At 39.4% G+C, this 17,079-nt stretch overlaps 1 protein-coding gene and 1 long non-coding RNA gene across 2 annotated transcripts in view; one reads left to right on the forward strand and one right to left on the reverse strand.

Moving 5' to 3' along the window:
* The window catches only part of SULF2 (sulfatase 2), a 280,685-nt gene that overhangs the window by 53,609 nt on the left and 209,997 nt on the right, over nt 1–17,079 (forward strand). The window lies entirely within an intron of this gene.
* The window catches only part of LOC307218103, a 32,227-nt gene continuing 22,278 nt past the window's right edge, over nt 7,131–17,079 (reverse strand). The window contains exon 3 of the long non-coding RNA XR_013839771.1: nt 7,131–8,858. This is a non-coding gene — a long non-coding RNA (uncharacterized lncRNA). The remainder of the gene's footprint in view (nt 8,859–17,079) is intronic.

Below are 17,079 nucleotides of genomic sequence, written 5' to 3' on the forward strand. Positions count from 1 at the left end.
AGTAGTCTGTTGAAATTTCTGTGTGCAACATGTCTTTGCAATTGCAGGCAATATGCTTGGTCGTATTGGGTTTATTTGCTTATAAAGTAGTGATTTGCGGTTGTGGTGTTAAAATGCTCACTGCACTGGGAACTTTGATACCAATACTATCCTGGGACAGGATGTGTAACAGATGTGCAGCATTAATTGCAGTGTTTACTGCTGGGCAGAGCACTTTATGTAATGAAAAATCAATAAAAGATAATCAAACTGTATTCTCTTGACATCAGAAAAGGCATTGTGCATTTAAGGTGATGATTTAAAAAATGTGTTATGCAAGTCCCATGTTTTCTTTATGAGCCTACCTGTGGTGAACCTCATTTTGCTTTTGTATTCTGCCAACAAACATTTTTACCTTTCAGATTTTCTCAGAGGCAAAGGCTAATAAAGATTTTTTTTAAAAAGCAAAGCTCTTTAAGTTGTTGCAAACCTTGGGATGTTCATGGTTAGAGTGTTGGACCAAGCCCTGGGAGAGCAGGGTCCAAATCCCCACTCAGCCATGAAGCTCACTGGGTGACCTTGGGCCAGTCACAGTCAGCATTTCACTCTTCCATTACTGGATGTGTGGTTGCTGTATCACATGTCTGTGTTTACTTTCCAGGCTTGGAAAGTGTGAGAATGGAAGCCAGTCTTATCTCTTCCGCTTGTACTGTACAGAGCTCGTCCTCAAAGGATGCTGAGCCATGGCTAAAGGCCAGGAAGGCTGAACTTGATTCCTTAGAAAGGAACAAGCCTTGGGAACTTGTCCCAATAAAGCCAGGTATGAAGCTTCTTGATAGTCGTTGGGTCTATAAAGCCAAGACTGATCAGAAGGGCAAGATAGTCAGCCACAAGGCCAGACCAAGTGCATGTAGTCCCATAGTTGGGAAAAACACTACAGGAGTCTGTTATGGGTATGACAACTGTATGTTTGATTGTGTATGGCTGCGTTAGCAAATGCAACAATGGTTACCTGAAAAGGGGGAGGATGTCAGCATTTCACTCCTCCGTTGCTGGATGTGTGATTGCTACATCACATGTCTGTGTTTACTTTCCAAGCTTGGAAAGTGTGAGAACGGAAGCCAGTCTTATCTCTTACGCTTGTATTGTACTTTTATACTTCTTTACTCTCAGAGGAGATGTGAGAGGACACCATGGTTGCTTTGTCCTGTATATATTGCTTAATAAATCACTTAGAATGCTCCACTCATGCTCCACGGTCGTTTCTGCTATACTCTGCTAATTGAGCATCTTTTGATATGTGTCGCTGGTGCGCACTGGGACTGATTTGTGAACATCCCGGCTGCACTTCATCAGGAAGACGCCTGGAGAAATCTGTCTCATTCTGGGGGCTGTGTGTGTCCCCCAGGCGTGTTCCAACAGTCACTGCCTCTCAGCCTACCCTACTTCACAGGGTTGTTGTGTGGATAAAATGCAGAAGGGGGGGTCCTTGTACACTACCTTAAGCTCTTGGGCAAAATGTTGAATATAAATGTAAGAAAGAAAGAAAGAAGTTTGGAAACAATATGAGCAATACCAGAACTAGGAGTATATGAAACACAAATGTCCAGTACAGGAACATTCCAGCTGTGAAGAGAGTGTTCAGCTGACTAGCCAATACAATGCCTAGTGGAACCATATTTGATCATCAAAATGCATTTTGAATAAGAAAAAGGGGTCTTTGCCTAATAGGTTTCAATTATTCCTGTTAGTCCTATAGAGTTATTTACATGCTGCCTTCTGGATACTGCAGTCTCTGGACCAACATTTTGGGAAATGAGTCCATGTGTAAGGGGTGGGGGAGAGATTAAGACATGTCATCTACATGGTGAGCCCAGAAAAGGTAGCCTTGCTGTGAAGTAGGGGTGTTAAGTATAATTGATTTAATTGACATTGAAATGGGAATGTCTGTGTATTTGTGAAAAGGTTTAACATGGGGAGATTACATTGAAGCTATAAAAAAGCAAGAAGAGATCTCTCTGAGCTCTTGCTGAGCTAAGAATTAACTAATTGTTTTCTGCTAGCTAACATGTGAGTGTTGTAACCTTAGATCAGGTGACAAAGGTATGACGTTGCAAATTCGCCATCTTGGAAGGGTGGTAGCTGGTTCTTCATTCTCTCTCAAACTCTTTGGAGTGAGGATATAAATGAAGCTCTCCAGGAAAACAGCTCCAGGCAAAATGGATCCTGAAGGAGAGAGACATTGTCTTATAGGTCTCTTTGGATTATTTCATATTTTATAAGATGCTGAGCCTGTGCTGGACAGCACAGGATATTGTATGGATATATCTAGATGTATCATTTGATGTTCCTGTTTTGTTTTGAAGAGTTCTGCAAGTAAAAGTAAGGGAAAATACTTATTATTATTATTCTTTAATCTATTACCCACTCTTCAGCAGCATATTCCAGGGCAAGTTGCAATGATTTAAAATTCAGTATTTAAAATTGTTTTAAAACATATTGTAGGAATAGGGTCACAGAATATGAACTGCCTGTGAAATACTTTGTCATCTTAGCTTATCTCCTAATATGCACATCTCTATCTACTTCTTGAATTATATATGATAAATATGTTGACATACAGTCTGAGAAGACGTGTACAGAGTTGCGTTGTGTTAACATTCAGACATGATGAGGAATACAGATCTGATACCTTACACACACTTGGAAGTAAGTGCCATTGGCCATACAGTGGACTCTCAGGTTGCGAACATGATCCGTGCGGGAGGCACATTCGCAACCCTCAGCGCCGCATCTGTGCCTGCGCGGGTTGTGATTTGGCACTTCTGCATATGCACAAAGCACGATTTAGCTCTTCTGCGCATGTGCAAGTGATGAAACCCAGAAGTAACCCATTCCTGTACTTCTGGGTTCGGCACGGTGCACAACCCGAAAACACGCAACCTGAAGCGTCTGTAACCCAAGGTATCACTGTACATAAGTCCATACTGCTGCTGTTGGTGTTGGTCCATACTGTTGTTGTTGTTGTTGTGTATTTATTTATACCCCACCTTTTCCCCTGGCATACCAATAATTACAATAAAAACAGCATGGTGCTGTTTAATTAAAGCATGGTGCTGCTTTAATTAAAAGCAGTCAACTCCAAAATGCCTGTTGGGACAAGAAAGTCTTCATCTGCTGGCAGAAAGATAACAAGGAGGGAGCCAGTCTAGCTTTTCTAGGGAGGGAGTTCCAAAGTCTCACACAAGGGGCAGACTGACTTCCAGAAGAAGTAGAGCATTCTACTGCTGCAGCTTCGCTTCTTTGAGTGCCCTGTACCAGTAGATTCACCTGGTCCTTCCTTGCTATCTTACTTAGAGCAGGTCAAGTCCTTTATTGTCTAAAGAACATTTGGAATGTGTTGCTCTTTTTTTGCTATTTTGTTCTTGTCCTCATGGCTTGTATTGGTTTTGATTGTGTGGGTTGAAGGTTTTATCTTGCTTTGTGTGCTGTGATGATGATGATAATGATGATGATGATAAACTGTATAGAATTATAAACCAACCAATGGCATAATTAGAATGATGTTTGCATGCATCTCTATTTAATCTCTCTTTTAAAACATGCTCGTCTTAAAATAGCCAGATTTTTAAAATCTTGTGTGCTACTTCAGTGTTGACAGAGCATCAGTATTCAGCAGGAAACTGCAAATGTACACAGGCAGCTTCATATCTAGCTGGCCACCTGTTAGCAGCAGCTGCTGTCATGTTGTGCACTCAAATGTTCATGAAAATCCTGTTAAAACCTACTTGAGTGTGTTTTGGTGGAATATGACTTTGATAGCAGTTTTGCCCTACTTTACCAAAGTAGAGATAAAAATATTTGCTTCAGAGATAAAACTTGTGAACCAACATCTTTCTTTTTTCAGATTTCTTTTTCTTTTATTTCAAAATTCAAAGTTACACTTTATCTCTCAACAGTTATAATTCTATAATATTAATGGCTTCCTGCTCACCAAACCTTGATGTTTATAATAATGATTGCATACAATTGTGTCTTAAAATTTCATCACATCCTGTTTCATCCTCTTTAACATGTTTCTTCTGCTGTTTTTTTCTTAAACTTAAAACTCAGCTGTTGACTTTGCCTATCAAAAAATATTTTTTAAATAGACTACAAAAAGTTTTCAGTCCTTGAATGATTCTAAATTTGTGTCTCTTGTCAGAGCCATCAGTTTTGCCATCTCTGCCATCTCTTTCTTTCTTGATATGCTTCCCAGGTTGATGACTCCAAAATCCTTTTCTCATCCCAAATTTATTTTATTAGGTCCACCTCACTAGGTTTTTAGAGGGGTGTACCCTAAGGATTCTAGGACAGTTCCTTCCAAGCCTTTAAATGCCATTTCTTCCTTCATAAGGTTCCAAAATCAAACCCTCCAGTGTGTGGTAAAGTAAAGGTAAAGGGACCCCTGACTATTAGGTCCAGTTGTGACCGACTCTGGGGTTGCGGCGCTCATCCCGCTTTATTGGCCAAGGGAGCCGGCGTACAGCTTCTGGGTCATGTGGCCAGCATGACTAAGCCACTTCTGGTGAACCAGAGCAGCACACGGAAACGCCGTTTACCTTCCCGCCGGAGCGGTTCCTATTTATCTACTTGCACTTTGACATGCTTTCGAACTGCTAGGTTGGCAGGAGCAGGGACCGAGCAACGGGAGCTCACCCCGTCGCGGGGATTCGAACTGCCGACCTTCTTATCGGCAAGTCCTATGCTCTGTGGTTTAACCCACAGCGCCACCTGCGTCCATGGTGTGTGGTAGTTATGAGCTAAAGAGAGCAGGGATTTTGACACCGTGGGTGTCACTCTGGTTTAATTCTGATTAGAAATTCTGGTTCTGGAATGTAGCTGGCGTAACTCTGCATATGTACCATGTATCAAAAATTAATTCTGGAATGAGGAATTTGTGCAATGACTTGAGCCACTGCCATAGTTTTCACTATGGGAAATGTGCAGCAGTCATTCACTTGCCAAGAGCAAGGAAGGTCCATTATTTATCTTGGCAGTTGACATCTTTGCTCCTGCTGTGAAAACCATTTCAGATCTGCATTCCCCCTCCACTACATCACTGCATATCATCAAAAGAAAGTGGCTTGCTCACTAAACCTTATTCACTTAATGAAAATGAAAAACAAGCTGTGTGAAATGTTGGAGGCTACATAAAACATGGCTTTGAGAAAAATAAATCTACCATTGTCCCCTTCCTCTGATATTGACACATTTATGAGAGCATGAGTTTCCCACACCCTCTGGAAGGTTTCAAAAACAATCCTATTGAGCTCCCAGAAAGCCCAACAAAAACATCTCTCAACTGTAGGAAAAATGAATATGTCATTGATACGAAGAATATCTGTGATCAAAATGAATGTATTACCAAAAATGTTATTTTTGTTCCAATCAACAATATGAAATATTCCGATCAACAATATGAAATGTTTCAAAGAATGGCAAAGAGATAATTCAAGATTCATCTGGAGAGTGAAGAAGCCAAGAATAAAATACAAATTGTTAACAGATTAAAGAAAGAGGAGGCTTCTCCCCTCCAGACTTAAAATTGTATCATGAAGCGTCTTGTATCTGTTGGATCCGGGAGTGGATAAGTTTAAAAAATACAGATCTATTGGGTCTGGAAGGTCATGACAATCGATTCGGATGGCATGCGTATTCAGGGTATGAAAAGGCTAAAATGCATAAGAGTTTTTACAACCGTATAATAAGAAAGTATGGGGAAAATATAAGGATTTATTAGAACAAAAAACACCTTGGTGGATCTCACCAATCGAAGAAATATCAGTAAAAAAAAACAAATATGGGAACAAAATGGGTAACATATAGAGAATTATTAATTGAAGTAGATAACCATTTAAAATTGAAAGAATATAATGAAGTAAGAGGAGAAGTAAATGATTAGTTACAACATTTCCAGATAAATGAACTATTGAAAAATGACAAAAAGAAAGGATTTGCTCATGAAATCTCTGAATTCCAGAGAGAAATAATAGAATGAGACACTAGAGTGAATGTACAGCTTGTTGTTGGACTGGGAAATGATGAAAAGGTCAAAAGCGTAATGATAAAGTGGGCCCAATATGTGGGGCATAGTATCCAAATGTCAGATTGGGAAAAACTGTGGAAAAACTATTTGAAATTTACGGCTTGCGTATTGTTAAAAGAAAATTATATGAAAATGATGTATAGGTGGTATTTAACACCAGTAAAATTATCGCAGATGTACAAATCAGAAGAAAAGACATGTTGGAAATGTAAAGAAGTCGATGGTAAATTTTATCATATGTGGTGGCAATGTAAAGTTATTTTAAAAAATTGGAAATAATATGTAATGAATTGAAGAATATGTATAAAATAACCTTTCTCAAAAAGCCCAAAGTCTTTTTATTAGGAATTATAGGAAGGGAAATACAAAACAAACAAAAACAAACAAACATCTATTTATGTATGTGACCCGCCGCACAAATATTGACAGCCTAATGCTGGAAAGAGGAAAAAATACCCACGAAAAAAGATTGGCAATTTAAGTTAATGGAATATGCAGAAATGGCTAAATTAACAGGAAGACTCAGAAATCAGGACAATAACAAATTTAAAAATGAATGGGAATTTTTTTTATTGCATATATATCAAATCATTGTATACAAGTTGATACATCAGCAGGATTCTAAAAAACATTTGCAGTATTGTGATAACAGACAGAATCAGATATGTATAGATGGAAAACAAGATATGGACATGCATGCATGAATAAGAAATATAATGGAACCATGGAGGGGGTAGAGGGAAGTCAAGGGATTGGAGAAATCCCACATTATGATATTGTATTGATGTTTATTTTATATTTGTGGCTTAGGGCACTCGTATTTATGGGACCACCTCTCCTGGTATGCCCTGCAAAGGACTTTAAGGTCCATGAATAATCATAGTTTAGAGGTCCCAGGTCCTAAGGAAGTCAGATTATCCTCCACCAGGGCCAGGGCCTTCTCAGTGATGGCTCCGACCTAGTGGAATGCTCTGTCCCATGAGACTAGGGCCCTTCAGGATTTAACCTCCTTCCACAGGGCCGCCTGGCTTTAAATTTGAATTTAGCCTGATCTTTTATTCCCCTTCCTTTCCTCCCCCTCCCCTTTTTATGAAGATTACCCACACTGGGATCCCACAGCTAATTCTCCCCTGGCCTCCTTGCTGGCCCAAATAGGACTAATTTAGCCAGCTAGCCCTGGTGATCACCTAATGTTTATTGGATGGATTTTCCCCTAAATTGATTTTAGAATTTATTGTTATTCACGCTTTTATACTGTATTTTATGCTGTTTTTGTTGTATCACAATAAAGTGTTTTAAATTTGTTGTTATCCGCCCTGAGCCCGGTTTTCTGAACCAGGAAGGGCGGGGTATAAATAAAAAATTATTATTTATTTATTATTATATTGTTTGTTATGAATAAAGCCTATACATATATATAATTCTAAACATTTTTTAAAAAACATTTTTTAAAGAAACAACAACATTTTTTAATCAAGAAAAACACACACATCTAAATACTGGTTGATAACCTAGAGGCTAGCCTCTAAGATGCTCTCAAGGAAAATCTATAATCTAAAAAAGAAAAATTAAAATGCAGTATAAGCACGGACAATTGGGAAACACTGGCCTGCGAATGTCCCAATTGGAGAACAGCCTTTACCAAAGGTGTCATGGACTTTGAAGAAGCACAAACTCAAAGAGAAACAGGAAGGCACGTTTGGCAAATCCTCACCATGATCAACTCCCACCCAGAAACCTATGTCCCCACTGTGGAAGGATGTGGGTCCACACACTCTTACAGACACACTGTTAAGACTGTATTCATGGAAGACAATCTTACTCAGCCATGAGTAATTGCTGAAGCAGAAGAGAGAGGCCAGCCTAAAAGAAGATATCAGTCCATTGTACAGTTGTACCTCGGGTTAAGTACTTAATTTGTTCCGAAGGTCCATACTTAACCTGAAACTGTTCTTAACCTGAAGCACCACTTTAGCTAATGGGGCCTCCTGCTGCTGCCGGAGCATGATTTCTGTTCTCATCCTGAAGCAAAGTTCTTAACTTGAAGCACTATTTCTGGGTTAGTGGAGTCTGTAACCTGAAGCGTATGTAACCTGAAGCATATGTAACCTGAGGTACCACTGTATATTGCTGTAGGCTGGAATAGAGCTTGGAATATTCCTCCCATTTATTTTGAAAAGTTAGAAAATTAAAACCTGATCCTATGCATGTTTACTCAAAGTAAGTTCCAAAGATGGAGAGAAACCACAGTTGACATATTTGCTCATGCCTAGCTAAGCCAGTGCACTACCATCTACTGCCAGGGTTCTGTGACAGGTTGAAGGATATACAATAGGTACACACAGTTCTTGGTCTTGAAGTAATTTTGAGTCAGGTTTAATGTAAACATACTTTCCCTGTATATGTGGGGGGTTTCCCCTGGTATACAGGAACTTCCTTGTGCTTTCTCCTTCTCTAAAACTCCAGACCACCCAGAGCATAGCCATTTTACAATTTATTGGGAATGATAATATAAAGTCCATAAGAAATGTTTAGTCATTTATTGCTATATGAATTTACTTCTAAATAAAGCATGAGAACTATATTTACACTGACAGCAATCTGTTCATTGCGTGCATAAGCAGATTTACACAAGGGCATAATGGGTGCGATACAGAAAAGCGATCTGTTGTGCTGATGATGTCTTCCTCTCCCCTGTGGAAGTGCAGGCATCTGAGAATGGAAGCTGGGAACGAGATCACAGAATTTGCAAGTGCTTCTGTTGATTTCCTTTGGCAAGTAGCATCTGGTCCTATTCATCACAAAGGGTGGTATGCAACATAGGGTTAAACTGAATGTCAATGTTATCATCAGGGTTTCTGCTTGTGCAATGGTACATTCTATACCTCTCCTCCCTCTGCACCCCCCAGACCTGTTCTGGGGTCCCCCAACTCTCTGGAGCAAATTTGGGACCAGGCATTCTTAGAGGTATGAGGGGAGGGATCCCATAGCATTATTCCAGCTATTTAGTTGCATACTAATCAAGGTGGCTTACAATGTAATATTATTAAATATTACAATGTAATAATTAAAATACTATTTAAAAGATACATTGAAATAAACTGAAAACAAAGCCAGTGTGGTGTAGTGGTTAAGAGCAGTAAACTCGTAATCTGGGGAACCGGGTTCGTGTCTCCGCTTCTCCACATGCAGCTGCTGGGTGACCTTGGGCTAGTCACACTTCTCTGAAGTCTCTCAGCCCCACTCACCTCACAGAGTGTTTGTTGTGGGGGAGGAAGGGAAAGGAGATGGTTAGATCTGGGACGCAAGCAAGGCCGTGATGAGGGGTTTCTTGATACAGCAGAATTCCTTGAAAAGGAGGAAACAACAGGAGAAGAAAGATAAAATTTTGGAAAAGATAAAAGACAGTGAAAAGAAATTGAGATCTAACCCAAAGTCATATGAGATCTTGAGACAAACCAAATTGTACCAGAAGCAATATATGGAATTGATGAACCAGGAGATTGAATGGAAAATTAAACGAATGAAACAAAAGACATTTGAATCGGCAGATAAATGTGGGAAACTCCTGTCATGGCAATTGAAGAAGAGACTGAAATTGAACACAGTTACAAGCTTGGAGGTAGATGGAAAGAATATTTCGAAACCAAATGAGATCAGCAACTGCTTTCAGAGCTATTTCAGAAGATTGTATGCACAAGGGCCGGAAAACGAAAGAGACATTGAAGAATTTCTTAAGAAATATGGATTACAAAAAATTTCGCAACAAAGTATGGCGTTTTTAAATGAGAAAATAACTGAACAAGAAATTGAGGGTGCCATTCAAAACATGCAACTGGGGAAATCTCCAGGGCCAGATGGACTAACCTCCAGATATTACAAAGCCTTGAAAGATTGGATAATCCAGCCACTTAAGGAGGTTTGTAACGAGATATTAGAGGGGAAAAGGGCACCTGAGACGTGGAAAGAAGCCTTCATCACACTTATACCAAAGACTGAGGTTGATAAAAAACAGATCAAAAACTACCGCCCTATATCACTACTTAATGTGGATTACAAAATTTTTGCAGACATTTTGGCAAAAAGATTAAAGAAGGTGCTGGTGGAGGAGATTCATAAAGACCAGGCAGGCTTTCTCCCGGGTAGGCATATATCTACTAATGTAAGGAATATAATTGACATTATAGAAATGCTGACAGTGAACATTAATACGAAGGCAGTTTTAATTTTTGTGGACGCGGAGAAAGCCTTTGACAATATATCTTGGAAATTTATGAAAAAGAATCTCCATGGGATGGGGGTAGGCCAAAGGTTTGAAAATGGTATAAGTGCAATTTATTCTGAGCAAAAGGCGAAGTTAATTGTTAATAATGTGGTTATGGATGAATTACCTATAGAAAAAGGGACACGTCAGGGGTGCCCAATATCCCCATTACTTTTTATATCGGTCCTGGAGGTCCTGTTAAATATGATTAGGGGAGATCAGCTGGTAAAAGGGATTCAGGTCGGAGCTAGACATTACAAATTAAAGGCTTTTGCAGATGATTTAGTACTGACCTTGCAAGAGCCAGACACTAGTACCAAAAGAGCTTTGGAATTAATTCAAGTATTTGGCCAGGTCGCAGGATTTAAGTTGAATAAACAAAAAACCAAGGTACTGGAAAAGAACTTAACAAATGTTGAAAGGGAAAGATTCCAAGAGGAAACTGGGTTAGTGGTGGCAAAGAGTGTAAAATACCTGGGGATTAACATGACATCTAAGAATGTGAACTTATTTAAGGACAACTATGACAAGTGCTGGACTGAGATAAAGAAAGATTTAGAAATATGGTCAAACCTGAAGCTTTCCTTGTTAGGTCGAATTGCTGTGATCAAAATGAATGTATTGCCTAGAATGTTATTTTTGTTTCAGACATTACAAATTGTTGATAAACTGGACTGTTTCAAGAAGTGGCAGAAAGACATATCTAAATTTGTCTGGCAGGGCAAAAAGCCCAGAATTAAGTTTAAGATACTTACCGACTCTAAAGAAAGAGGGGGGTTTGCCCTGCCGGACTTAAGACTTTACTATGAATCGGCAGCTTTCTGCTGGTTAAAAGATTGGCTACTTCTTGAAAATGCAGACATTCTAGATTTGGAAGGATTTGATAATAATTTTGGTTGGCATGCATATATCTGGTATGACAAGGTTAAAGTGTATAAGGGTTTCAAAAATCATATTGTCAGGAAAGCACTATATAATGTATGGATACGGTATAAAGATTTATTGGAAAACAGAACTCCCAGGTGGCTTTCACCTATGGAGGCTAAGGAAGTAAAGAAACTTAATATGACAACCAATTGGCCGAAATATTCTGAGATTTTAGAACAAGAAGGTGGTGAATTTAAATTACAAAGTTATGAGAAAATAAAGTCCAAGGTACGAGATTGGCTCCATTATTTTCAAATAATGGAGGCTTTCAAACAAGACAGGAAAATTGGTTTCCAGGTGGAGAAATCGAAATTGGAAACAGAATTGTTAGAACCCAATACTAAGAATTTATCAAGAATGTACAACTTGCTGTTGAAGTGGAATACAATAGATGAGACAGTGAAGTCTGCTATGGTTAAATGGGCACAGGACATAGGTCATGACATTATGTTTGCTGACTGGGAGCAGTTATGGACCACAGGTATTAAATTTACGGCATGCAATGCCTTACGAGAAAACATTATGAAAATGATTTATAGGTGGTACATGACCCCAGTCAAGCTTGCGAAGATTTATCATTTGCCCAATAACAAATGCTGGAAATGTAAAGAGACTGAGGGTACCTTTTTCCACCTTTGGTGGACCTGCCCAAAGATTAAGGCCTTCTGGGAAATGATTTATAATGAAATTAAGAAAGTGCTTAAGTGCACCTTTAACAAGAAACCAGAGGCATTTCTCTTGGGTATGGTCGGCCAGTTGGTGCCGAAGAAGGATAAGAATTTCTTTTTGTACGCTACTACGGCAGCAAGGATTCTTCTAGCAAAGTATTGGAAGACACAAGAGCTACCCACGCTGGAGGAATGGCAGGTGAAAGTGATTGACTTTATGGGACTGGCAGAAATGACCGGCAGAATCCGCGACCAAGAGAAAGAGACTGTGGAAGAAGATTGGAAGAAATTTAAGATGTATCTTAAGAATTATTATAAAACTGAGGAGTGTTAAAATGCTGAGGGAAAAGAAGACGTAGAATTGCAGCGATAATTGGGTTTAAAATTTAGGGTGGAATAGAGAAAGAGGACGAATTTATATTTAATTGGGCAAGATAGGTTGCTGAATAATGGTACTAAACTAAGGATGCAAAAAGGGAAAGGTATGGGGAAGTCCGGGAAAAGAGGGTTATGAAAATAAGGTTATGAAAATATGAGTTTTTTGTTTGTCTGTTTTTTGTTGTTTTTTGTTTCTGTTAAAAAATTGGAAATTAATAAAAATCTTTATTAAAAAAAAAAGAAGAAAAAAAAGGAGATGGTTAGCCGCTTTGAGACTCCTTAGGGTAGTGATATCAAATCCAATATCAAATCCGGGATATCAAATCCAAACTCTTCTTCTTCTTCTTAAAGGAAGCAGAAAAGTAATCCAAATAAAACAGGTAACAAATCAATAGTGCAAGTTTATCTAAACTTAAATAGGGTACTCCTGAAATGGCCCTCCCTTTTCACTGCTCATTTTGCAGGTGGTTAAATGGGCCTATTGTGGATATTCTTTTTGAGGTTGGGGCGATATTAGCAGGAGACCATGAAATATAGCTGAGCTTGGGGTGGCCATGAAATTGCTTGTTCTCCAGAACCCCCCTCAGGATGTTATTACACCAGGACATAACATTACTCAAAGGGTTTTCTGGGAAATGAAACTGGAAGCTGTCGAGGGGAGCTACTGATTCCATGGAAAACCCAGAGAGGGTGAGGGTGAGGTGAAAGGAAAATCTATTTTGCCCCCCATCCCCCGCAAAACACCACATTTGCACCAAACATTATTATGAGAACACTTTCAGATCAGCCCTTACATATTTCTTCTGCGGATAACACACATTTTGTTTCCTGCTTGGCAGGGGGTTGGACTCGATGGCCCTTGTGGTCTCTTCCAACTCTATGATTCTATGGTTTTTATCTATAACTGAATTTGAACTTATGGTACCAATATAACATGTTGGCCAGAGAGGATGGGCGAACATTGATTTTTTAAAAAAGAAAACTTTCTGGGTGTATATTTGGGGGGGAAACAAGCTGGTTTGGGTTTTATACATGTAATGATTTGCACTGCTGTTAAAATATATATATATCAAAGCACCATAATAAAGCAAGTGCATTTAGCCTTTTACACAACAATTTTAATTAAGACTGTTCCTATGTTCACTTTTGCTGCAAGGAAGTTAGTGACAGTGCTGTAGCCTTTTGAGGAAATAAATGATTCCTGCTAGTTCGCTATCCTCGTGTCCTCTCCCTAACCTTTCCCTCTTCAGTCCTGTTATGGATGGAGGACCAATGGTTCCACAAGCAAAATGTTTTGCTGCCTAGAGCAGGGTGTGAGCATTTTGAGAATGTACCAGCTGTTTCAGGTCACTTATGGCTTAAGTAACTCATTCCTTCTGAATGATTTATTCGGCTGGTGGCTCATTGAGTTGCCAAAGTTTTACAGACACTATGTGAGGCAAAGATTTATCAGCTCGAGGCAAAGGGAGCCGTTTGTTAGTCACAGGAAAGGGTAATTAGTCCATTTACAGGGCTTGACATATTGTGTCTCCAGCTTCAAAGAAGAGATGGTGAGCCTCAGCCACATATTCCTGTTCTGAGGTGAGACAATGGAAGGAAGACTGAGAGGGTGGCTAAGTGAGTCTAGAGAACGTGACACAGAGAGGTGCAATATGTTTGTGCACTTAAGACATGACACAATACATGGCTGTACATCTTTCTGCCCAATTAGGAGTTGTTATACCTTATACGTATTTAGTTAGAGCTCATGTATCTGCAATCAGTAAATGGTGTATGGTTTTGTTTATATGTTTATTGGCTGCCCTATACTCAAAGTAATCTAGGCAGTTTACAGAATTAAACAAAACTTACAGTAAAGCAACAGAACACAATCAGTGCAATGCCATAATAAAATCCAGACTTATGAAACCTGGTACCCTCCAGATGTTTTGGGCTACAACTTCCATCCATGCTGACTATGGCTGATGGGAGTTGTAGTTCAAAACATCTGAAAACTGGGATAGTCAAGTAATCCAGATTTAATCTCATCCTCACTTCATTACTTAAACATCAAGTGGTGCCATCTCACATCACAGACAAGCCTTATATCACCTCATTGTTTCCCATTTTAGTCAGTCTAGGCACTCTACCACAAGTTCTCAAGTGTTGAGTAATCAAGCTGAGAAGGCAGAAATGGTCCCTAGTGCAAAAAATCAGTATCTTGCATAACATGTCCACAATAACATCCAGTGGCTCTGTCACAAAACCAGATACATACAGACAATTCCCCTTCACACAATCCTACACGTAATCATATACGCAGTCCATTTATCAATAATGCACATATTTGACTTCCCATGCACTCATATATGCCTGTACCACATCAGCATTTTTTCCTGGGAGCTCCGGACTTGAGGTCACCTTCCACTTTGAAATGATATTTGAACTTCTCCTCTGAGCTGATTTATAAATAATTTGACTACAAAGATAATACAGCATCCAAAATGGAAAAGATTGTTTCAGACAATTCTCCAAACCCTCCCCACTCTCCACAGTCTGAAATGAGTTTTCAGTTCTAGTTTGAAGCCCAATCCAGTTTAATGAGAAAGAAACAGATAATACATGAGGAGAGATGGAGGGGGCAGACACAAGGGTTGTTACCAATGTGGTTTTGAGGATCATCCAGACCAAGCCATCCTTTCATGGGGGAGTTATCCAGAACAGTGTGTGTGTGTGTGTGTGTGTGTGTGTGTGTGTGTGTGTGTAAAATATTAGAGTTCATCCATTACCCAACAAAATGCATTGAAGGCATGTAATATTAAGATTAATGCCAGTAGAATGAGAAATGCAAATACCTCTTTCATTTTATTGTAGACTTCCCGTTGTCTAGAAATTCATGATTGTAGGAGAAGTTAGCAAGGCACATAATGGTACTGACTTTTTAAAAATTAGGTTATTTTATGACCATTGATAACACTGTGGCTAATTTATGACAAATCTCATGCTTCGCAGCGTAAGATGCTCATTTGCAGGGATTGCAAGAGATGAGAAAAGAAAGGGAAGCCTCCTGATATAATTACTTTTTCAGTTGACTAAATTCATTGTCAGGGGGCAGGGGTAACTTGGCCTCTGGGAGAGGCAAGATAGAGAAATGGCCAGGAACACTAATGCTATGTTGTTTGGGTTTTATAAAATAAAGTTACTATTAAATGAGCACATCTCACACTTTCATGAAAGTGGATTCTGAGAGTCAGACAGTGCTTAGAATTTGCAAAATTAGATTGGAAAGGAACACTTGGCTATATCTATATTGTGACTGAGGAGTCCTAAGGTGAAAGGCTGGGGGGGGGGGGAGACCTTGAGAAGAGACCTTGTCATTTCCTAGGTCCTACTAATTTGCTCCTGTCATGGCGGAAGGTATTTCCCATTTCTCCTTCCATTGACATCAGCAGAAGGAAAAATCACAACGCCAGCTGCAGTGTTTTGCCCTTTGGCGGGGCATATTGGGGGTGCAAGGAGCCTTCTGCCATTCACCAACAATGCACACCACCAGTAGTATACACCTAGAGCTGTAGAGCTTTCAGCAGGCGCACTTGAAGATCCTCTGTGGGTGTATGTGGAGCTGGTGGAGCAGCCACATCCTAAGACAAGCATAAGCAAACTCAGCCCTCCAGATGTTTTGGGACTACAACTCACATCATCCTTGACCACTGGTCCTGTTAGCTAGGGATGATGGGAGTTGTAGTCCTGAAACATCTGGAGGGCCGAGTTTGCCTATGCCTGTCCTAAGAGCTTTCAGCTAGCCTTTGGCTGACTTTAGAATAGCAGCCTAGATTTGCTCAATAGTTTTATTGATGGCATTAGATATCAGTGGCTTTACTGCAGGTAGTTTATGGTGACCTCTTCTTTGTCTAGTTCATAAGTGATCAGGGACTGATTAATTAAGACGATGCCTGCTGAGCATCCAAAAACTAATCTGACCCTAAAAATAATAATCAGCTGTGAACTGACATATTTTCTCTTAGGACTTTTGCATACTGTATGCCATTCATTTCATAAAGTGCTTTAGAAGCATCTGTGTTTGCTGTTCCCCTTACTAATGTTTATGCTCATGCATATTGCTCCATTATTGTTTTGTTCTGTGTAGGTGCTTTTATTTGGGTTTTGTGAGTCATTTTGGAGATGTTGTTCAGCAGAATAGCATGGTAAAAACTGAATAAAAATTTTAAGGCTTGGTGTACAGAGGGTTTGATTTGAAAGATCATGGGCTGGATTCACCTACCCTGTTCTGCTAGTGGCAGGCAGAGCAAGGACTTTTGCTAGTTAGGGTTGCCACCTTTGTTCTGGCAAAATACAAGACAAGACTGAGGAGGGGGATAGTGGGGTGATTTTTTTTCCACCTGGCATTGAAGTGACTTCAAAGCAATCCATTACAATTCATTGCAGCCTAACAGGATGGCCCCTCTGGAATTTGACACACACACACACAAATTTGTAAATCTGTCTGGCTTTGCTACCCAGAGCTTAAATGCATTACCTTATCATTGATTTTGATTATTCTTAAATGGTTGTTTTTAACTGTTTCTACCAATAATTTTGTTGTTCTTTTAGTGAAATGCTTTGAGGTTGTTGTTGTTTTCAATCAAATGGTATATAAATTTTAATAAATAAGATTCCATATCCTAGTTCCAGTGGAAAGGGGGAGGATAAAGAAATGGTGAATCATCTGCTGATATTGATGACACCAAATTCCATGCTTTAGTATCATCTCACCCCACATCCTCATATTGAATGCA

Source organism: Podarcis cretensis (genome assembly GCF_951804945.1).
Source record: "Podarcis cretensis genome assembly, chromosome: 6".
Lineage (NCBI taxonomy): Eukaryota > Metazoa > Chordata > Lepidosauria > Squamata > Lacertidae > Podarcis > Podarcis cretensis.